This window comes from Pezoporus wallicus, unplaced genomic scaffold (assembly GCF_028554395.1).
Source record: "Pezoporus wallicus isolate ANWC-B61680 ecotype Strahan unplaced genomic scaffold, APGP_CSIRO_Pwel_v1 contig_8089, whole genome shotgun sequence".
Taxonomy (NCBI): domain Eukaryota; kingdom Metazoa; phylum Chordata; class Aves; order Psittaciformes; family Psittacidae; genus Pezoporus; species Pezoporus wallicus.
Genome location: NW_026637801.1, coordinates 248,417 through 272,722, shown reverse-complemented (window position 1 = coordinate 272,722; position 24,306 = coordinate 248,417).

The following is a 24,306-nucleotide window of genomic DNA, read 5'->3' as shown; positions in this document are numbered from 1 at the left end:
TAACAGTAAGTGTCCTTCTAGCACTGATATTTATTTACAGTCAGTAGGGTTAATGGAAACTTGGTGTTACGATGATTTAAGAGGGGATTTTATTGCAAAATAGAAAGATATTGCAGTACCTGCATGCATCACATGGATAGATGAAAAAGTCTTTGTAATTTAGTTGCTATGAGTGGGTTCAATGTACTTAACAAACAAAAAAGTCAATATTGTGATCTGCATTATCCAGACATGGAAATAGAGCCGAAAGATGCTACTTCTCTGACCATAAGTCAGGAGCAAACACACCAGCTTGCTTATGTAGTGCCAGGCGCACAGTGTGCTGCAGGAGTCTCAGCTACATAATATCTGTGGAGTTCTCATATTAGGAAACACCTGGCAAGCAAGGAGAAACAATACTCACGTTAATCAAATAAATGAACTAAAAATATGGTAGTTATAAAATGCTGCTTAATGTTATCTCATGGACAAACCCATACTGTTCTGTGAAAAAATAATCATTTTTCTCTAATCTATTACACTTCCTCATGTTCCTGCAGCAGTGTGGAGAAGGTTTTCAACAGTTTCCATCTACAAAGATGTTTTAAATAGTCTCCTACAAACGTTTCTTGGGAGAGTGATCAGCTACATGGGCATCGTTTCTCTTCCGAAGGAAGGAGTAATAACCATGTCAGGGTAAGACTGGTGCTGCGATGCTCCAGACCAGCCCGATCATTGAGCCAAAATAATGATTTTGATTGCCAAAAGCAGCAATAAAACTGAAAATCATTTCGGGAGTCTCTTGAAGAGCGAGGTGGGCTACACTTCAGGGCCCAGCTCAGTTGAAGTAAGCATAAGGTGAAGCATACTGAAAGGAAAAAGAAACCCAATTTAAACTACTCATATGTGACGCTGGTGTTAAATTAACTGTAGGTAGTCAGGAGAGGAACAAGGTAACATTTCCAACAGGCATTTATTTAATAAGAAATGGTGGCCATACAAAATGTTCATTTGTATAAGAAAAAGCTAGCCGAAAGCACAAAATTATTGCGTATCTTTAACGTGAAGTGACACCTCAGCATGGATACTTTGCTCAGCTTTGCTTTCCAGTCTTACAGAAGGATAGAACAGAAATGAAAAAGGTCTAGGGAAGGTAGTGAAAATGATTAAGGGAATAGAAAGCCGCAGCGTGTAGAGAGATTAAAAGATTAGAACTATATATCTTAGACGTTAGAGGAATAAGGGGTGATGATAGATATAAAAAATAACAAAGTGTTTAAAGAAGTTAAGTCAAGATCTCCTTTTCCTTGAGTAAGAAGCACATGAAATTAAAAAGCAACTAATTTAGACCTTTTTTCTATACTTAGCAGCAGGGTAGCAAAGCTCAGCAGAGGACTGGCATCTGTATGAATGATGTCTAAGTGTACATAAGGAGTACTGACCTATAAAAACCATCAGGGTCATGAGCTCAGCCCAGCCACAAGTTTCTGAAGTCTGAATGAAGGTATCTTAGTTCATTAATGGATTTATTGCTGAAGCAGCAGGCAGAATGACTTTCAGAAAAAAATACGATTTTATGTATCTCTGTACTGAGATAAAGATCAGGGTTGTTTTCCTTTATTTCTTTGGAACTAATGAAGTAGAAACGTCTCTATGTGAAATCTACAGGAACAGGAATTATCCTCTGCATGTTTCAATAGAGATCTTAGATCCATTCAAATAAAGCACCACACCTTTGCTAGGAGACTGCTGCAATTGCAACAGGACAGTGAGGAAGAGCTTTCTAAAACGAATCTTCAGCTGACTGCTCCTGGTCCTGTCTGGAGCAAAATCAAACAGCTCAATGTGTGCTGGCTTCAGCTAGTGCTGGGACAGGTGAAACAGCGTTGCCTTGGGTACCACAGCCCAGCTCCAAGGAGGGGAAGTCAAGGGAAGTCTGGGCTTCACAGGCACAAAGTGAGGAATCGCGTGTTCAGCCTCATAATGAGGAACCTGGGCAGCTCCCCTGACTCTTCTTCATGGATGCTGGCGACCGATGGGAGGCGCTGCCATCAGCTCAGAGTTGAAACAGAAAGCTGGTCCTACTCTCTGCCACTTATTAAATTATATTTCACTGAAGCAGCAGCAGTCTGGGCTGGGCATTTCCAGGGGATTGTTACACTTCTGAGATGGTTAATCACTTGCCCTTTGACCTCCTGCCTTATAACTCTGCTTGACATGTACTATAATTACTGCTTGGAGAGTTTTATTACTTAATTATGCTATCAGCTATTGCAATTTAACATGCCATCAATCTCTCCTGACCAGCCCCTCTTCTACCCCAAACAAATCTCCCCTTTCCATCTCACTTCTCTGAAAATTTCTACAAAGTAAGGCCCTGCACAATTTGTGCTTTGATCAATAAGGTGTAAAATTTCCTAATGTACGAAATACTTGCCTGTTTTCTCTTTCTCTCCCACTCCTCCGCTTCTGAGCCTTTTGATTTCAGACTTCTATAATCTATAGAGTCACATTTACCAGTGCTAGCATAAAGCAGCCAAAGTGCCTCATTCTTTTTACTATGTCTCCTAAAACCAAATTAAGACTCCAGCAGACAAGCTGTTGGCTCATGTGAGCATCTGCCTGGCACTTTGTGGGCTGCCTACAGAGCACTGAACCACTGCACTGTGTTCTCCCATGGACCAACAGAGCAGCCTTTTTCCAGCCAGTGCACGTTTGCTCAAGTCATGAAACATTTCAGTACACTTTAAAGACCAGCTTTACTGCTGTGGTGTCACTGGAGGGAGATGAAGAAGACATTGCTATGCCATTTGGGAGAGTTTGGTTTTGGGGAAGAGCTCTCAGCCACCTACTGTTTCTTATCCTGTGGACCTTCTATAAGAAGAAGCATGAGGCTGAGGTTCTGTAGTGGTTCCTGAAAGCAAAACACAGTGAAATATGATTTCAAACCAAGTTGGCTCTCATCACCAGTCCCCAGTGCAAGGGTGCACTGATTTATGACAACCTCCCAAAGCTGCCTACAGACTGCTTGACAGCCCAGACAGACACAGATTCTTAATAGCATTCAGTGCAGACCCATCCCCTTCCACCTCCAACATCTCCCCTGTACCAGGACCAGAGCTTGAGATAAATCTGCTGTGCCTGCCCCAAGGGAGTTGTCTCCCAGCCTCCTGCAGCTTGTAAGGGTTGTTTCAGGAGATAGAATTAGTACCTTGATACTCAGTATTGATCTCTGTTTGATTTATATTCCCTTGATCTGATTTTCTTCTTGGCGTCATGAGTATAAATCAAAAGTAACACCCACAAGAGGCAGAAGTTATGCTGGCTATAAACTTGTGTAAGTGAGATTGAGGTTCCTTAACTCCAGCCTTTCCTAGTGAGAAGGGAGAGCAGTTTTTAAGATCAGCTGTATGGCTCATAGGAGGAAAACATAGCCAGGCACTGCAGATTGCAGTCTCCAGCCATTCTTTCAAATTACTTCTTGAACCTCGAGTTCAGGGGAATGAATTCCTGGATCTCTCTCCAGAGTTAGTTTTTACCCTTGAAACATTCTTATTTTCTACATCCAGCAGTTCTCCCTTTTGGACTTCCATGTGGGGATGAATAAAGGTTTTCTTGTGGGATGTGAGGAGAGAAGTTAGTAGGGACAAGACAGATCCTTTTGCAGCATGATTTCCAATGCATGACCATTCTGTATTGAGATAGCAGCCCACAAAGACATCAAAACTCTGCAATCACTTTTCATTTCCGAGGGGGTCCGACATCTAACATTTCTTCTCCAGATTCCCTGGCCACTCATAGCTGTAACCAAGGGATTAATAAGGCCTTGAGATTCTCCTTACGAAATTTGGTCCATCTTTCTAAGACGACTTCTAAAACATCTATTAATTTATCCTGAAACACTGTTATGGGCTGAAGAGCTGCTGCTTAATGAAAAGAGGAGGAAGAGTGGTCTACATGCGCTATTTTTCTTTGTCGTGGCATATGCACGTAGGGTTGATGAAGGTCTGCAGGGAGCAGGCTGTGGAAGTCCACTCCAGGTAATAGAACCGGTGTGAAAGATTTATAAAGGAGAAAGCTTCCAGGGGGTCCCCAGGCAACGCTCTGCAGCAACCCGCGGCTCCTGATGTGACTGATGGAAAAAGTAAGTGTATCTGAGCAAAGGCCGTGGATCATAAAAGGCTTTGTAGACAAAATGGGACTTCTTAATTAAGTTCTGTGCTTTCACATCGCCAGGAGGGAGGACTGCTTGATTGTCAGCAGTGAGCATACAGCCTGCTCCTCTTTATGTCTCCTTCAGGCCCAGGTATTCTTCAGCAGCTCCTCGACACTCTGACAAAGCACAGAGAGAGCTTGGAGTAAAAGCATTGCAAGACTTTTAAAACTTTTATTTATTTTTAAATCAAACAGTTAAAAAGCAGGTAGCTGTGGGTGTAGAGCAAACTACTCATATAGTATTGGTATTACCATAACTTGTTTAAATTTGATCTGGAATATAAATGGTCTGAATTTACAGTACTTGCTTGGGGAATAATCCCAGCCTTTTTTTAGTCCTTTACCTTGAATTATTGACTATTGTGCTTAGCTCTCAGGTGATGGAATAAAGTTGTTAGAAAAATGTGTTTGCATGCCAGTGCTCTGAAACCATACCAAACCCAGTCTGGTTTTATAACTTTTACACCAAGCTCTGAGAGAGCCCTTCACTTGGGATTAAACACACAGCCTGGGGGAAGGCTCTCCTTACTCAAAGACCACCTTGGGGCAGGAGGCAGCATGGCAGTCAGCATGTACCTGAGGTTTTTGCACTATCATGTGCTAAGTATCATCTGAGAGCCTTGGGGGAAGGATAAGAGAATCACTGCAGGCAAAGCAATGCCTATTCAATTTGCTTTCAACACATTGTCAGCTCTTTCTTGTATTCACTGTCTTCTGTTAATGAGAAAAGGAAAAGGAACTGATGAGATTGGTTTCTCCAGTCTAAGCCTTGATGCACCTTGTGTGAGCAGCACATTATACGCACTGCATTGTGCTAGGTAGATGAAAGCAATGGGATCTTTTATTTTGACAATGTATCCTTTCTTAGGGTAAATAATAAGCACATTTGGTGAAATTCCAAATGGAGCCTTGGATTAGTTATAGTTTCTGCTGAGAAACCAATTACTCTAAAGTTTGAATGCTCTTTCAGATTACAACACTTGCTAAATTGGGTTCAGAGAGCACTGGGTGGACAAAAAGGTACCTGCTTTTATTATTCTATATTGGCGCATGTGTGTGTATTCAAACAAAGAGGGGAGGATAGAAAAAGCCATTTCCCTCCAAATACCAGCCTGCATTTCCAAGTGACATCAGATGGAACCGAAAGAGATACAGGGACAAGCAGAGATTTGAGATGAGTTTTGCACATCGCTGCAGGATACAGGATGGAAATATGAACGGCTCCCTTTGATTAATGTATGCCCAAGGTCACACATGCAACTGTAACAGTCAATAGCAATCAGATTACTGTAATGTATTATTCAGTGTTTACGATGGTGAATTTGTATAGTGCCCATGAGGCAGCTTTGATCCCCTTGAAATGTTTTCTGAGTGCCTTTTGGGACTGCCACAGAGCAGAGGCACTGGTGCAGCATCTCTTGCTCACGTTCTTCCTGTCAGCCATGTGTAATTACCCACTTCTGTTGTTTCTGTGTGGACACATACTTGGATTTAATTGTTCTGCAACTGGTTATCAGACTGGCTTTTATGCCCCTAAGTGCTATAATATCATAATACTTTTAACTGAAGGTCCCAAGTGCTTTACACATACTGCTTCATTAGGTTTGGCTATAAATTGGTGATAGCTCTACTTCTATGAAGTTCTTGGCCCACCAATGAACATGCAGTACCCTGTAGGATGCAACACTGCTCTGTGTGATAGGTAGATAATAATGCATAATTTATACTTGATTTAACTATCTCGCTCTGTGGAGCTTTGAAGATATTTCAAGCCCCCTTAATATTTTGAAATGATTTTGATAAATAATCCTACAAATAATTTCTGAGTGTTTTTCTCCTCAGTCCTTTGCAGAAGGAGTAAGGAACTAAAGGGCTTTTCTTCACGTATAGGGCAATCCTTTGAAAAGCAACAGTGCTACGTAACGCAGCGCGTACAACTGAGTGGTTTTAGACATAGTTCTTCATAGGTAACTTTTACAGTTTGCTAATCAGCAATCTGTGTGCCAGTAGGACATCTGACTCATTCCATGGTGAGTTTTATTGAACACAGACACATGTCTGAACACAATCTGCCTGGGAGGAGGCTGGTGTGGATCTGTGAAGGACCATGGATGCGTGTTTAGCACACAGTGTGATCACAGGTACTAGAGGCTGGTGGTGTCCCTGAGGGAGAAACCCATCACTGTCCTTCAGCTAAAATGTTGTGACTCCCAGACAGAACCAGGCAGGGCAGGATGCAGAATGGAATGAGAAAACTGGAAAATCCCTGGTAGGGAGCTAACATTAAGGTTACTGATGCACAATAGGTAAGCAAACCCTGTGTAAATCTCAGGGAAGAGGAGGGATATAGAAGGGGGAGTGGGTGTTGTTTCTTACTAGAAGGAAACTTGCTGGGCTAGTTTTATTAAATGTGAAAACGCAGGAACATTAAACCTTTACAGTATGAGGTCACTTTGTGATATATATCTATATATCTGATCTATATCTATATATCTATGGTATCTATGTCATCTATATCTATATCTATATATCGATAATATCTATATCATCTATATCTGTATCTGAATCTATGTCTACTCTGGTAAATAATTTTAATTGCCCACAAAACCTCCCTTGAAAACTACCTCTCTTTAATTGCCTTGGAACTAAGCCATTTTGCATGGGTTGGGAAGCATCTAGAAAGCTGTGCACAACAGGCATCAGTGTGCAATGTCTAGTTAGGGAAGCTGTACTAGGATTACCTCTGGGAGTTTTATTACATCCAGCCTTGCTCAAAAGCACTATTAATGACCTGGAAAAGCAGGTAAAAAGCACATTAATTAAATTCCCAGGTGATGCCTAAATTGGGAGGCAGAGCAAACAACAATGGGAAAACCATCCTGGAAAAAACACTGATGGACCAAGGAAGGAAAGAAATGAGACAAGATACAATTAGATGAAATGAATGGATGGATGGATGGATTGGTAGGTGACTTTCATTGGCATTGGTATGTGGGGTACACACACAGGAAGAGGCACTATGGAAGGACCCAAATAGTTTATATTTGAGAATGTGGTTTTGGCAGTGCAGCATGCCTGCAAGTGAGTCTATCACACTGTTGGGTCTGAATGAGCAGAGACATAGCCAGGGAGAAAGGCTGCGAATACAGTCTATAAAACAGCAGCTGGGCACATGTAGAAAATTGTATTCAGTTATGACCATTTTAACCCCAGAAAGAAGCTAACAAATGAAAAGCAATTAAGAAGGAGTGACAGTTATCTGATAAATAAAAGCTGTATTGTGGCAGTTTTGCTGAGCTAAAATTTGACTGGGGGAGGCAGAAATGCAGTGAACATCCACAAGTATTTAAGATGTAGATAGATGCATTAACATGTAGATAGAAAAAGAGGCAGGGATTCCTGGTGGCAGCCAGAAAGTGCTCACTAGGGAGGATGGGAAAATATTGGCTGAACATCAGGATCAGTTTCCTATTATCGGAGCAATTAGCCCTGTTGAATGAGCTCTCAAGGAAAGTGCTGAGTGGTTTTAAACTGGTACAGACTGAGAACTGGGAAAGAAACTGCACAGCAGAAAACAGCCTTCCACTGGCACAAGGCTTAAAAAACTCCTCCTTTTCTAGCAGCTCTGTGTATAGCTCTTGACAGTTAAGTCATCCTGACATTCAATACTGTGACTGTGAGAAGGACTTTGCTGTTTACCAATTTTATTTTTACACACAGAAGGGCAGCAGTTAATAAGCAGAAGCCTCCCAGAGTGGATGAAGAACCTTCCTTATTGATCCTTGTAAAAACTGTGAGCACAAGATGACCCCCACCAACTTTCTGATGCCCTGAGCTGGTGGGAACATTCTGCAGCTCCCTGGTGTCCCATTGCCCTCCTCTGTGGCGCAGGCACCCTTGTGCTTGCTTGTGAATACCTGTAGGAGAGAGCAACTCCTGGTTAGCCTTTGGTTGAAATAGCATGAAAGTGTCACCCACTTGCTATGCAGGGCAATAACTACGGCATAGAATATTCCTTTGTGAAAAGGGAGAAACCAGGCAAGCGTAGCCTTTTGGTTTCTTTAGCTCTCCTCTTTGTTCCTTCCCAAGGACTATGAAAAGACCGAACATTCAAAGCCAGACCTATGTCCCATTTTTACAGAAATAGACATTAAGTGCTGAAAATGGGGACTTCAAATACTGATATATTTGCGTGGAAAGAGTCAGCTGCTAAATGTAACACCCATTTCTATGGCTGCAAAGAGAAAAGAGTTGCTAGCTATAGGAATGGCTTTCCTATAGTCTAAGACATAACAGAGCCAGATAATAAGCTCCTGAAGCTCATGCAAATTTGCTTCCTTTTTGATTTTATGCCACTTAGAAGTTAACCTGGCTCTGAGCAGTGGGTCGGAATAGATGATCTCTATTGCTCTTCCAACCTGAATTATTCTGGGTTTGTGATTGCTGTTCTGCCCTTTTTACAGAGGTATGTGGATTTGCCCAGGGAAGAGCAGGACTGTTCCCAAACCTTGTCCTGCTGTCCACCTTGTACTGAGGGAAAGGACGGATGTACTCCTGAGCCTTCCAGACAATTTTAGGAAGCTTGCTATGTTCTAGAGAAATCCACAGCGTTTGGCATTCATCTGCCAGTGCAATGGGTAAGTTTGAATCAGAAGGAGAATTTACCCTTCCAGGATTGCATCAAAATGAAACTGAGTGCTCAGGTCTGATCTAGTGCATGCCATGATCAGACTCCCCAACACGGATCCTAACCCAGTGTCTGGATCAGGATGCTGAATCACAGGCTGGTGCTTTCATCTACCTACAAGCCACAAAAACTGTTCAACTGCTTCATAAGAGCCCCCTCTGATGGTGCTGGGCAGAAGCCAGGGTCCATGACCAGTCACGGGCCATCCCCTCCTTCTCCACTATTTGCCATGATGTGCCATGTACTGTCAGCACCTAGTGCTCCCTGATCTCTTCCCTGGTGAGGATACACAGCCCCAGGGGTGGACGCTGGTATTGGACTTGAACTAAGCATAAGTGGGCAGGCAGCACGCCTAAGTGCTCCTGCAATCATATTATTGCTTACACAATGCTTGTACTGCACTGCAGGATAAAAAGGTTCTTTCATATCCAGTGTAGGAGCCAGACTCAATCCCAATTGCACCTTCTCACTCACTTTATTAAGTTTACTTCATTTCTACTCTGTCTCTGTACCTCTGTGCCCTCTGCTGTGTGTACCAAATCTTATTGACATTTTAATATTAAATTATTATGACAAGAAGATATTCCACTTGCTAAGTAATTTGTTTTATTCTGGGGAAAATTGGAAGCTGCAGAAAAACCATTATGAAAGATTAAGACAATGGAGTGATACTGACTGATACAATATGAATTATTATTTTGTCAGCAGCACACCCAAATACTCTACGAAAATTTTAAGCGATAAAGCCAACAAGTAAAAAAATTCAATCTGGGGGGATGAAAAGAATATTACGCACACAGGAAAAAAACAACACATCAGACAGAGACGATACAGAAAAACAACCCAAAGACATCAGCAGAAAATAAAGGGGACATCACTAGGTGAGTGCCTGGTCCCAGCTGTGCTCCTTCAGAGTGTTGTTGACTTTGGGGCACAATTAGCTCCTACAGAATTCATTCAGGTGCGCACTGAGAGGTATTTCCTTCTTCTATAACCTCACCTGCTCCTTGTGAAGGATCAGCTCTCACAGAGGGACATGCGGCTCCTGTTCCTTACCTCCCACTGCCTCGCCAAAAGCCCTTGACATGTTCCAGGAGCTAGAATAAGTTTCTGCATCTGCACTGAAACAATGAAACTTTGGATATGGAAAAAGAGGTGACTTGACAATTGACATTTCATAGTTCAAAGGCAGTCTGGGGAGCACAGCATGTGCTTTTGCTGTTCCTGTGGTCCCTCCTCAGTAAGGGAAGTGCCTGGTGGAGATAATGCTCTGGCAGTAAGTAAAGACTGTGTTTTTGGTAATGCCTTCTTGCTTCTCCAAGCTTGCAGCTATCTGAGAAATAAGGAGCTCCTGAGCATGGCTGTTAAAGAAAGGAGTCTTCTGTATGTAACTTCTGATCCTGGAGGATCACTGCCAGTACTTGCAGCTGGGATTCCATTTCAGATGTTACCTTTGTGTAATGACCCATTAGCCAACATACTGCTCCTGCATGGCAATTAACCTAGAAAGCAGGAGAACTGTAACTTAAACAAATGTCACTTGTCTTTGTCATCACCATAGCTTTAAGAGCAAGGCTGCCGTTGGCTTTCTGGGCAGAGGTGAGCATCAGAGTCTCCTGCTTTGGAAGTACTATTGTGTGCTTAACTTAGATACGGTTTTCTTTGTTCAAACAACCTTGATAACACACAAGGGAAGTAGCTATTTAATGCTACTGTACTGGAAAGACTGTGCATTGCAGATAACACTTGGGAATTAAGCATCAGGGATTTTCCCATCTGTCACTGGTCTGAGCTGGGTAAAACTGGCAGATGCCTCTGTTCCACTCTGACCTGTATAGAAGCCAGGCACTCGCATCCTCAGGCTCTAACTTTGGCTAAGCTTAAATGGTTCAGGTTTCCATGAGAGCCAGTGGAGCAGGTTGGGGAGAGACCAACATCCACTGCCAAAGCCCAGTAAGGCTTGAACTGAAGATCAGAATAAGCTGCAAAGCTCAGCTCCTGGTGTGGGCATGGATCTGTCCCACCCAGGCTTGTGTTCTTCATCTCCACACAAGCCTGAGGATTACCTGTATGTACCTGCTCAAATAACATCCTAAGAAAAGCCTTTCCAGAAGGCATAAATTGAGATACATATGTTTTTGTGGACTTAATAGATCACAGTGACCAAAATGCTCATATGGATATACACTGTTCAGGTGTACTCAAGGCCCCGTGACCCGGCCCTTGACTGCTGGGATTTATTTTTTTAGATGACTGCAGCAGATGTGAGACTACAAATAACAGTATAAGAAACTGCATCCTCTACTAGCTGCTTTTCTTCATGATCTTACGCTAGATTAGAAGCGAGCCCTCAGTACTAACACTCACAGGGTTTGTTTAGTCAACACTGATGGAAACCTTCCTACTGTAAATCTAGGCAACATGGGGCTTTTGAGAATTTTTGGATGCCTGGAATGTCTCATCACAAGGTGAGTAAAGGGTTTGCTTTCTAGCAAGGTAGGAGTAACTACAGTTAAGAAACTGAACAAATTTTTAGCTAAGAAACAGGAGCTGATGCCAAACTGGATTTGCGACTGGGATCTTGTCCTTTAGGAAGCTTTTCAGGCTTTGTGGTGCAAGATTCTAACTTGCAACATGTCAAGAGACCAGGAAGGGAGCTGTAGATGGAGCGTTCTCAATCCCTAGAGCTATCAGAGCCATCACCATTACTGAGAACAGTTCTCGCTGCCTGTCTGTACGGGAGAACAACAACTCAACACCTGGAGCTGGTTCTTTCCCACCTGTGCTTCTCAAGAGGTCAGTTGTACCAGGGGTAATGGCAAGGCAGCCTGCAGCTGTCATGGTCTCCCTTCCTTCACCGGTTAAGGCAGGAAGGAGAAAAGGCAAACTGGTGTTTTGTGGGGAAATACAATTACAGCAGCTGTAAAGCATGGAGAAAACTCCAGGCCTTGGACACTTGCCATTACCTGTTATATGTAGGTCTTAGACACTGAGCATATCAAGGACTTGGTTATCATTTAAAAAACATAAAATAAATATAAATTGATTAACCAATGGGAAAGGTGATATGTTTCTTGAAGATCTTTCCAAAATTCCTATTGTAAGGACATGCCAAGCGTTCTCCTGTATTGGACATGGAGTCCCAAGACCCTTAACAGGTGGAATTAAATCACAGTCTTTTAATCTTGCAATGATGACCTCAATTGCAAAGGTATTCCTCATCATCTTGTCTTGGCACTGATCTAGCTCTTCTTAGCATTTCACACTGGAAGCTCAAAAGCACTGAATATAAGTTGAATAGATAATAGACAATTAAAAGCGTTAGCTCATTTTTTAAGACTCAGAGGAACACCATCATTGCCTGTAGGAGACAGCTGGGGAATTCAGGAATCACTGTGTTCATAAGGTATTGTTATCATATTGAAGTCTAACTCTTGTAGGTATATGATGATAAAGTTTTGAAGATGAAAGATTGGCCTGTGGAAACTACATTATGGAACAGCCATTAAATATTAATCCTTGGGTACCTGAGAGATTTCCGATTAAAATTTATGATGTAGAAACGTATCCGTGCTCTCTTCACACAAAAGCACCGATTGTCTTGGTAAATGCAGTTACATCTGAGCAGGGAAAACAATCCGGGTGGAGAGCCAAGTGCAAACCATCTCCAAGTAAAAACGGAGGGATTTTTAGGGAAGCACCAGAGCGACTGACTGGTGACAGCACGGCCACAGGAGGGCAGCAAGGAAACATTGTCCTCTCTTCCTCGGGTGCTCCTCGGTACCCAGGGCACCCTGATCCCTCCATCCCGGTAGACAGTTTTCAGGTGCTCTGGGACTCTGGAAGAAGCAAAGACTGTGTAGATACCTGATTTCTTGGCCACGCTTGCAAAGTGGAAAAGAATAATCACCCCCAGGTGAAATTGTAATTAAAGGTGTGCCAACATTTTCAGTGAATGAGGGTAGAGAAAAAAGCCATCCCTTTAGGCCAAAAGATTCATGTAAATCCCAAGTTTTCCTTCATCTTTTGAAATAGAATTGAAATAAATCTGGAGATTAAGTGTTGATTGGAGTGTATGTTAAAAAAAGTGCTGAACTCGGCACTTCAATTTTCTAACTGAATATTTCCAGATTGGTTTACCCTGCTTTTGGGTTATTTTTGTTACGGCCATGGGTTCAAACTTAAACAGGTGAGATTTAGGCTGGATATAAGGCAGAAGCTCTTCCCTGTGAGGGTGCTGAGGCGCTGGCACAGGGTGCCCAGAGAAGCTGTGGCTGCCCCATCCCTGGCAGTGTTCAAGGCCAGGTTGGACACAGGGGCTTGGAGCAAGCTGCTCTAGTGGAAGGTGTCCCTGCCCGTGGCAGGGGTTGGAGCTGGAGGAGCTTTCAGGTCCCTTCAACACAAACCAGGCTGGGATTTTCCCAAAGTAAAACCAGAATTCATGGAAAGTTTCTGTGTATCTGATGAAGCCCAACCCCAGCCCTTAGTGATGTTTGTCTCAAAGCCTTGCCCACTTCAGTACCTGTCCATGGCTCAGTCATTTCCTCTTCTTACAGGGCTGTGGGTCCCATCCTGCAATAGCCAGCCCTATACAAAGCCTACCTCTGTGTCGATGTGCTATAGCCACCTCACTGCTAACTGGCACAACAATTTCATGTGATAAGTGTCAGACAGACTCTTTCAGTCAACAATGTTATGGAGAAATAAAAGAGGATAAAAGGATTTCAAGAAATGACGTGCTTGGGCAGACAGCAATTAAGCACAAGGGCTGAGTGAAGAGCAGATGTTTAATAGGGCTCCAGTGTAACTGAAATGATATGCTATATTAATACTTCTTTTTTTTCTATTGATCTCAAAAGCTTCAATCCAGCAAAAGAAAGTCCACTGCTGACTGAACAATATGCTAAGCCTTATCTTTATTGAGCATTAGGGGATGTTCACGTGGGCAGCTCAGGGCTTTTGCTAATTCAGCGTTCACGATGGTATCTTCCGGTTACTGTGATTAGCAATATATGTATGGAAAAGGTTTTGTTCTTTTCCAGGGAGGCTGAGCACCTGGAAGTGTCACTGTGCATGAGCAAGGGTGCAGACCTGCCGTTTGTTAGCTACGCTGCTGTAAGTGCCCTTCTACCTGCTTGTAACCTCCTGGTAAATGCAATGTAGCTCACCCCTTTTTTATACTGTTGGGAAAGATGACTGAGATTACCTTGGACAAAACTGTGGGATTAAAGCCTGCGTGCAGGCAGACTCTTAAGTTACTATGGAGAAGACAGCACGCTGTAAATCCACATCCCAGTGTATGCTGTGGTAACTTCTATACAGACATAACCCTTCCCACCTTCACCTCCCGTACTGCAGACTGGAAGCTGCCATGGTGACTGGACCACTGCGAGAACCAGTACATCCAGGAGGCAATTTCTGGCTATTCACACACAGGAGTTTTGCTAGTTCATTGATTTACCCATTTCTCCCAGCCAGATACATTCCAATACCAGAAATCCAGTTTGTCACATTATCATTTTCCCTTTGGAAATGATTTGTGACTGGAGCACTACAAAAATATACACCAGCTGCAGTGTTATTGAGAAAATCTATTTAAAAATATGTATTTATTTCACCATGCAAATATTAGGGAATTGATTTTTTTGTTCACTCCTTCTCCTGCTGGCTGGAAGTGCTGTGATACTGTAGATCTCTTATACTATGGCCAGGCTTGAAGAAAGCAAACCAGATTGTTTTCTTGGTAACTTCACTCTTTATTCTGGATTTTGGGGAAGTTCCGGTGTATAGTATCTCTCCCTAGATTTGTTTTCAGCATGCAGGCTCCTCCAGATGAAGTTTGGAGTCTGGTGTATGGAGTTGCTGCTGCCAGATTATGTTGTGTGCAGCCTCAGAGATTTTGTTTATCAATGGTTTCTTTACCAGAATACTCAAGATCATGTTTTTCTCAGTTCTTTCCTGAAGACGTGCACAAAGTGATAGATGATTGTCATCTGGCAGAGCTGGTTGCTGTCCAAGAGCCGTAAGTGAATGCTCGCAGGCAGCTGCATAATGTGCAGCTTTAGAAAGAGAGCTGTTGTGTATCGCTGCCTGGCCAAGCAGAAGTTACCTATTCCAATGTAGGCTGCATATGACAGAGAAGACAACACTCCCATGATCCGGCCAGGAAGGACATGAAGATGTAGAAGGCAAAACTACTTCCCCAGCAACCTGGGGAATCAGAACAGGCAGCGCAGGCTTTGGCTAGGAAAAGAGATCACAGGGGAGGGAGTGGTTTTCTCTTGTTAAAGGTTCTAAGGAGGGTTGCCAACTTGACGCTAATTATATAGTATTCACCTACCACCAGGGCCAAAAGTGATTGAAAGAGACTTTTTATCCTGTCATGCAGTTTGAATTGTCTGTGCCTAAATGAAATTGGTCTTTGGAAGTCTCTCCTTACTTCTATCTTGGAAACTGAACCTCTTCAAGGACGAAGCCCTACAGTGTATCTTCCTATTCCCAGCCAGAAATTAGCTTAACAAACAAAAATGATTAAACTCAAAATCCAAGTAATTATAACCATTCAACACACGAAAGCTCTTTCAACAGGAAGTTTTGTGTGTCTTTCTGTGCTTTTACAAAATGCCTCTGTTCTGTCTCTAGACTTTAAAGATTTAAACGTTCAAGTTCCCTGTTTCCCCTTAATGCTCTGTATTTTAGCAATCAGCAAGTCTGGATCAGGACTTCAAAGTAACTTATACTCTGAGTCTGTAAGGACCTGTTGCTGTCAGACATGTGTCTACTCTGTCTTCCCTTCCATTTACAGCATTGCTGTACTCACAAAGTGCTACATAAATCCCTTCTAGTTGTCTTCCATATTGTCAGATCATTTCAGCTCTGCTGGAACTTTTCTGCTGCTCCTGTCTTCCATTTGGGATATTTTCTTTAATTTTCTCTGCACACCTGGTAGTGTGCAGCGCTCAATAATCTCTCAGGGTCCAAAACACTTGAAATACATCGTCTATATGCAGTCTCACATTTATAATGGCTTCTGTTTCAATGAGCATAGATTTCTTCAGTGTGTCATGCTCAACTCCCCTGTTTCTGAGATCCTTTTCTAAGTTACAGTCCCCAGTAATGTAGTTATCACCTTTAATAATTTTTATTCTCCATTTTTATCTTGGGGAGTTCTTTTTAAGGAGTTCTTGGGTGGGGAAAAAGCTGTAAAATACCAGAGCAGTTTGGCAGGCACAAGACTGGTGCTTCATCCCTCCATTTGTATAGGTTCACTTAGCAATAAGAGTAGCTCAGTCATGAAGCTCAGCAGTATGTAGTGGTAAATTGTGTGTGACTTCTAGGAGTTGGACAAAAGATGTTGGCCATGGGGTGGCCAAGCTGATAAAGCTCCACTGCATCAATCCCCTTCTGGGCTGCCTTGGTCCAGATGAGCTGCAAGTACATCCTCAGCAGCTTTCCTAGGGCTTCCTGTATTGACATGACAAGTCAGAGAGCTGTAGCACATCACACATTAGAGATCCTAGGATGAAACCCAACTTATTTACACTGTAATTTCAATGCCTGTGTGCTGGGATGCCACAGGGTAGGTGAGTGCAGGTAGTGGGATTTACCATTGGCTCCATTTCAGCTGCCACCTTTGTGTCTTAATGAAGCTTCATCCTTGGCAATAGCTTCCTCCTCTGAACCCTCACAAAGCTCTGGTGTAACATGGTATTTTATCCAGCAAAGCTGTAGAGCTAGACAACCTCTTGCCTTGCTCTGCACGAGCTTGGGAGTAATAGAATGACTCATCAGCTGGGAGCTTAAAATGACAACGTGTGCCATCACTTCTGAGAAGCTAAAGAGATTAATAGTAAAAAAAATCAGATACAGTTCACTCACCAGTGTAATGAAGAGGTATTATATGTACCAGGCACCTGGTGGTGAAGGTATACCTTTAACAATCTATTACCATTTGAATGCAGAGAGATTGAATACACATTAGAAACTAAGCATGAGGGAAGTTATACTGTTGTTTCTCCAGGACTGTGCTATGAAAGAAAAGCAATGGCAAAGGGAAATGTTAAAATAAACCCCCAAAAGACTTAAAAGCATCTTCCTGTGCTATATTTTGGGTCTCTTGTTGCTCTCAGCACCAGCTGATTCTGTGAGAGGACACAAAGTCAAGGCGACAATGCACTATGCTGGAGGAGAGTTAGGTCAGCTGTTTTTCTTCCACATGCAGGGACTGAGTTTAGTGAGTCTTAATGGAGATGCTGCCAAAAGAGTTTCCAAAGTCCCAGTTTTGTAGCACTTTATATATGTTACTGGCTGTCATGTTTTGTTGGAAATAGCTCTCAGAAGAAGTTCTGTAATAAATGCCTGCCAAACTCCAGGAAACTAATACTTTACACACGGCAGCATCTTACCACACACAGGGAAGTACTTTCCTTGCGTTTTCCTTCCCATTATTACCAATAAGTAAAATAATCTTACTTTTATCTAGAGCCTTTGTGAAGTGCTATACACATTATTTGTTCAAGAAGAATGCCAATGAATACATTCTTTTTTCCTTTACTTACACAAGAATAAACCCAAATTTCCCACATCTCTGATACCTAGATGGGGCAAGCCAGATTATTTTTCTATGATTAACTTGAAATTTAACAGTGCTAATTTGGGTGTTTTCTAACAATAAAACTACAACGCTTTTGGAGTAGATCACTGTTGTATAGAAGTGTTACAAAGTCGTTAGGTACTCTGCAAATCCCACACAGTCCCAGTACAAACTAATGTATTGATGGGTAGCTAAGTTTTCTGCGCAAGATAAATTTCATTGGTGGTCCTTCTATTGCTCCTTCTGTTGATGGTGTGCGTGACCACCCAGAAGTTATTCAAAAGTAAGCTTTTTATGTCTTAAACATGTTTGCCCCGTTTGATGCTCCTCTGACTGCCAAATGATGGAGGGGTGGTCTTTGGAGCAGATGAGCTTGATCGTGTTGTAACATCTCTTGGCCTTTGTTTCTGTTAGGAACTGTGGATGTTGATGCAAGCCAAACCGTGGCACTAGTTGAGGCGTAATCTTGGGATCATAGCCATGTTCAAATTTCCTTACCCTTTATACAGATACATTTAGTTCTATACCTCCCTGCTGTCCTGAGTTCAATTTGTGCAGCAGAGTTTTATCAGGACATCCCCAAGCTATCCTGCAGATTGATTTGTTGGCTTATTTTCACTGAGAAAGATGGGTGGCTGAGGAGGAAGGATGTTGATTTTTCCTGCATTAACACCAGCAAAGAAAAGAAAGAAGCTGAAACCTAAGAAAATTGCACTGCTAATCATATTTTCGTAAGCAGTCCTCTGTAGCATTACAGTCACAGAATATATTTATCTCTGGGTTTATATGAGCAACAGTTTAAGTTGGGGAAAATTGGTTTCCTTTTTAAAATGTCATGTTTCTCATTTCCTCGCAGAATCTTGGGTTGCTTCAAGCTTTTATCAGCCTTTAAATCATTCAAAACCACACTCCATAATTAAAATGCCATAAATCCTCATTAATCAATTTAGGTTTTTAGATTTGTTCTCAAACACATTTAAATAAAGCTGAAAGCTTACTAAAATATCATATAAACCACACAAATGCAAAGCAAAGAGAAGATAAACCCACCCTAGGAAAGCTGCACAGTGATGGAGATAGACTTGAGATGAGAAACATGACTTCTGAACACAAGGGACATGGTTCTGGGTTCTCAAACCAGGAATGAGCCAACTGTCTTTTCAGGTATGGGGGCTCTGACAGCTTTTATAGTTTGTTGTTGCTTAGGCTTTGGCTTCTTCTCCTGTATCTTGTAACACAGTTGTTTTGCTCCACTGAAGGGTTGGTGGGTCTATTTGCCTCTAGACCCTATTACCTGTGCCAATGCAGTAACACAGTTGTAAACTGTCCCCAGCTACTTATATTCTACTCCTTACTACACCCATATAAAGGAAACAAATTAGTTATAAGTGTCTACATGCTTCATACCTTGCTTCAGCAGTGGTTCCTTTACCTGGTTTGCATTTTTGTGTGCTTTGTCACTGACCACTCTGTGTCTTGGGTTAAAGGCTTCAATTTTCAACTTTGTGACTTTTTGGTTTGCTTTGGAATGTTTTCCTTCATCTCTTCTCTCTGAAGTATTTAATTCTCTCTACAGAGCCTACAGTCTCCAAGCAGTCTCCTGGATCCACGAACTCTTCCCTGGACACTATTTTATCCCATATTCCAATCAAGATCTCTATCTTCTAGGGTAAAGGCTCTGAGATGCTTTATTGGGATGGAAAGGTATAGAGCTCTGTCACAGTTCACAGACATTAAAGACATATTTTGGACATTTTTCACCATGATGGTGCTTGTTAGGAACAAATCACTGATGAGCACAAGAATCTGCTTCTAAAGTCCTGCACAGTCTTGCAGCATTTGCTCTGGGGTTTCGACTTCTCCTGTTAGTAATTGTTAGAATGTGACAAAATCAGAGCGTAGGAAAAAACATGGAGTCAGAAACTGTTGGCTCAAGGGACAAAAATTCTGAGCTTCACAATGCCGTGTTGGTCAGCTGTCCCTTCCTTCAGCCTACTTTATGTAACATGAAAATAGGCTGGTTTATAACGTTACAGAGGTCCATGCTAAGGCTATATCCAGCTATTGGTAACATTATTTGAATTTATTCAACCTGAGTAGTTGCCTTCAGATCTCCGTAAGTGATAGAATAAAGGAAAATAAACTGAAATTAAACCAAAGAGAAATGAAATAGAAAACAACTGACCCCTGGGCCCCAACAACATCTTTGCTTCCTGCAATCCTTATGCAGAGGCAGATACAGTTAGACACCGGTTGCATTAGAAACAGCAAATAAAGAAGCCACCCTAGAGGAATCAAAACATCAATATTTCAGAAAGGATAGCTCCAGACAGAAGAATACTGAGCCTTCTTTGTTCAGACTTTTCATGTCTGTTGTTAGGGCAGGTAGAGCCAAAACCAATAATTACACCTAGAAATTTCCCTTCAAGAAAATGTGGCAAGGGAAAAAAGCAGGTTGCTGGGGATAAGCACTATTAATGCAACACTTCATGAAAAGGAAAAACGAAGTTTGTCTGGAAAGGCAGACAGATCAGGATCCTCACATGTTTCTAATAAACTGTGATAAAGCCCTCTTCTCTCAAGTTACGGGACATTGACAGACACGGTGCATATAGATTTCCCTTTTCCTGCCAGCACTAGGCTGGATGAAAGCCCAGCGGTGCATTCTGTTAAGGAGCTTATTCATACAATTCAGTTTAATTGTCAGCAGTTTTGATACTTCAGACTAAAATGAAACCTGGCTCTACTTCTGCAGCTTAGATCCACCTGCACCCTAGGAGAATTCTGATGGTATTGAAATCAGGGTCTTCCATGGTTAAAATACCAGCCAGTTACAAGGAGAAATTCTGCATAAAGAGGTTTTTTCCTCCTAGGTCTGGGTAATTGGGCAGCATAGAACAGCATCGAACAGAGTTTATTTATTTTTTTAAGCAGTTTGTTGCATAGGGAGAGCATCTTTCCCCTTCTTGCCAGCAGTGTGGTTCTTCCACAGATCAGTGGGCTTCGGGGCAGGGTTTTGAAAGACAGACATACATACATACCATATTTCATCTTTACATGAGGCTGAAACACATGGCATTTTGCAAATACCACTAGACTCATACAGTGTGTTAATGAGCCTTAACATTATTGTTTCCCCCAGTATTAGGACAGAAAACTTTAGGAATACTTTACTTCTGCTGTTGCTTCCTCTGACACTTAACCTTCACGCTCTCCTGCTCGAGAGCTCCCATGCTTCATTTCTTTTTCTTTTTAAAACAGGATCACAACAAATCAATGTCTGCAGTCCCCCAGCATCAGTTTTTGCTTTTCTTGGTGCTCGTGCACATTCTCAGCTGCCTGGAATGAGGATTTTACACAGTTAATACTAGTGCTAGCTCCCACTCCATAATAGGTAGGTCTGTCTAACATCATCCAAGCTCTCCTTTAATAACAGTATCAGGGTGGGGAGTAGGGAATTCATCATCTATTTTGCCTTACGTCTTAGTGTGAGGTTGTGACCATGACTGGATACTTTGGCCTGGAGGATAATAGTTGAGTTAGATACTCTTTATTTGAACAGAGATGGAACCAAAGTGCTCTCCTCTGTCCCTGAGTGCTTAGCCACCAGGCTGGGAAGCCTAACAGCAAGAGCAACAGAGCTGTGGCCGAAGACTTTTAAGTCTAGTGACTGGAATACTCTCATAAAAAACAGGAGTATTTGAGTCAAATTGCCACTCTAAGTCAGTGCAGTGGAGGACTTGAACCTGAATCTTCATCGTTTTGGATGAGTCTTTTAACACTTGGTATATAGGACCAGAAGGGTTGTATCCTATTTTCCCGACTGTTTTGTAAATGGTGGCAAAACCTTTTTCTAGATCCACCACTCTACTTCCATTTATCCTTTACTCTTCAAAGTATCCAAACTCAAAAAAAAAGTCTTTTGTTTAATTTAAACCACTGTTTCACATATTCATGCATTTTGTTTTAAATGCTGTTTTCTTATGATTTTAATGGACATTTCCTTTTTTTCCAGACCTCTCATTATAGTCACCTTGCTTACACATTAGTAATCATTTATTTGTGCTATAATCAACATCAACAGGACTATTTGCAGGAACAAGAAAATGTTGGGCTCATGTCACAGCCCAACTCACGTTTCTGTGACATGAGCAGTGCTTTGCAGAAGCAGAATAGCCACAACTAATCACATTCTGGAAATCATGGAAAGTGTAACATTAATTCATCATGTGCTGCTGTGAACACTGAAACCTTCTGTCCTCCTTTAGAAACCAGATTACAGGAGAAAGACAGTATCATCAGAGCTTTACCTGTCCATTATAACACTGCTGGCTCATTAGGTAGAATAATTAAACATCAAGCAGAAATAATTATTATAATGACATTTGAGATTTCATTTGCCTTCATGAAATATGACTTACATAAACTAATTCCTTTTATAAAGGCCACTCATAATAGCAGTGAATGTCTAAACAGTTATGCTCTTTGCCTAGTTATTTTTGTAGCATTATTGGGCCAACCTTACAGTAGCCATTAAGAACTCAACAATTACCAACTATTATGATACCAGGATCTCCAAATGGCCTCTATATAGTTAGAAAAAAGGAAATTACCATAGTAATTGTATTCATTCGTTCTGTTCCTGCTTCTGGAGGGAATACGGGATGGAAGGGGGGAAGCTATAGGGGAAGAGCTCAGTGTTTTCTCTACCATGCTGATTACTACAGAAAACGTTCAGCTCCCGATAGCAACAGCCACTGCTTTTATTTCTATGGTATTTTACATTTTGTGTATAGCTGGATTTTGGTCCTGGGATTCCTTGCTTTTGGTCTTGTAATATCCTCCTGAGCTGTGTTTGCTCGAGCATCTTTGCCGGCACGTCTGAGGCAATCTCAAGTGATCCAAATTCAAACAGCAAAATGGAGCGCCACTGAAATACTTCAGAACAATACTTCAGCCTTTCCTAGCATAGCTGTTAAGAGAAGTAAGCTGTCTCATATTGAAACACAGGGCAGTTTCCCAAGGGACACTAATGAGCATGTTCTTCTGCAGCTAATCATAAGATTGCTTTGACACATGTATCGAAAAATATAGATGTTGTCAAAAGAGTGCATTAAGTTTAGACACTCAGACTTACGCAAACTACTCACCTCTATATTTACTGCAATAGACCAGATGACAAATGTACCGTATTAGGTAATCTCATTCACAGAGGCTTGCAGTAAGAAGGCACAAGTCATGCAATAGCAAAATGCATGTGTAGTAAGAAAAAGGGAAAGAAATAACAGGAATATCAAAACCACCAGTATAATACTATCTTACAATTGAATTTCTCCAAAAAAGGGAAGCTGTCAGGCTAGTAGGGCTCCAAAGCAACTTAAAAGATGGAAGTGAAACTGGAGAGATTGCATTTATGTAAAAAGCTTGAAACAGTTATTGTGGCTTGGCTAAACAAATGCTGTAGAGCTAAATTCAGAGCACTTGTAGATAGATATTGTTACTATTGCATTTAAACAGCCCTGGATCAGTTTGAGGTTGGCAAACACTTCATGCAGGGTACAGGGAGAAGGATACAGTCTTGAAAATACATCCAGAAAATGCCACCAGCATCAGGGCAAAACAACTTTATCTTGCCTGATTTCTACTAAAGGCATTACCAGATTTACTTCCTAACATTGAAGCAGCAAAACAGGGCTCCAGGCTGTGGTAAAGGTTTCTCCCCATGAGCCAGCACAAGCAGAGCAGGGCTAAGCAGTGACAGTGGGCATAAATCAGGGGGAGGAAGTTATCTCTTAACTTTTTCCTGCCTCTGGAGTGGGGATACCTGATCCGCATTTTTAGTTTAATACAAGCCTTCCTATCTTTCTTTCCTGCCCTTTCATGATCTCAGCTCAAATCAGCTATGGCCATCCCTACTGAGCTGCTCCAGCCATGATTTGGGCCAGCTGCCCTTTCAAATGGAAATAGGTCCGGACTGGTCCATGAATACAGACTTCTTGAAAGGTTTCCAGGATTACACTGAAGCAGGTGATTTGGGCACAGAAGATCAAAAAGAAAGTCACAGTCAAGGTTTGCTGAGGCCTCCAGGGAGCAACCTAATGAAGAAGTGTAAATAATGCCCAACAAGAGGCTAAACTTCTGTCAATTCAGTTGTTGACTTGGCTCTTGGAGAAGCTCCTGCTCCATTGTTCTGCAAATGAAGCTCAGGTGGCTTTTTATTTGCTTATTTAAACACCCTCCCCGCTTTACCCTGAGTCCTGGTGGGTTTGTGAATGTATCAGGCCAGCACTGCTGCTCTTATTCCTTTGAATGGCTGAGTTTGTTCAACCCTCCATGGGATTATCAAACAAGGAAGAAGGTAACAAAGAGATCATCGTCTGCAGGCAGGAGAATAGACACATTTAAAATTAGTTCAGCATCTCCAGAAAAGTATTAACCCTGGCAGAAGATGTCCCTTCTCCTCATGCAGTGAAAAAGGAATTACAAAGCATCACTGAGAAACCAAATTAACGCGACAAGCTGCTGTTAATGTATAAACTCAGCAAGCTTGGGTTTTAAATGTTTTTCTCCTATTCAATTTCAAATGCACATAATTAATTATTGCATATGATCTCTGTTCTCCCTCTGGTCTGCAGCATGCAGACCAGCACTTAATGGTGTCAAAACTCACATCAGTGTTAGACAAAAATATATATAGGTTATTGTTGTGCAATTTCCAGGCCTCTCTGGTATAGTCAGACTAGCAATTAAGATGTAATTGGAAAGAAATTAATTTATATAAGCAAGTTATTAGCATCACCATTGATTAAGTATAATCAGAATCAGTGTCTAC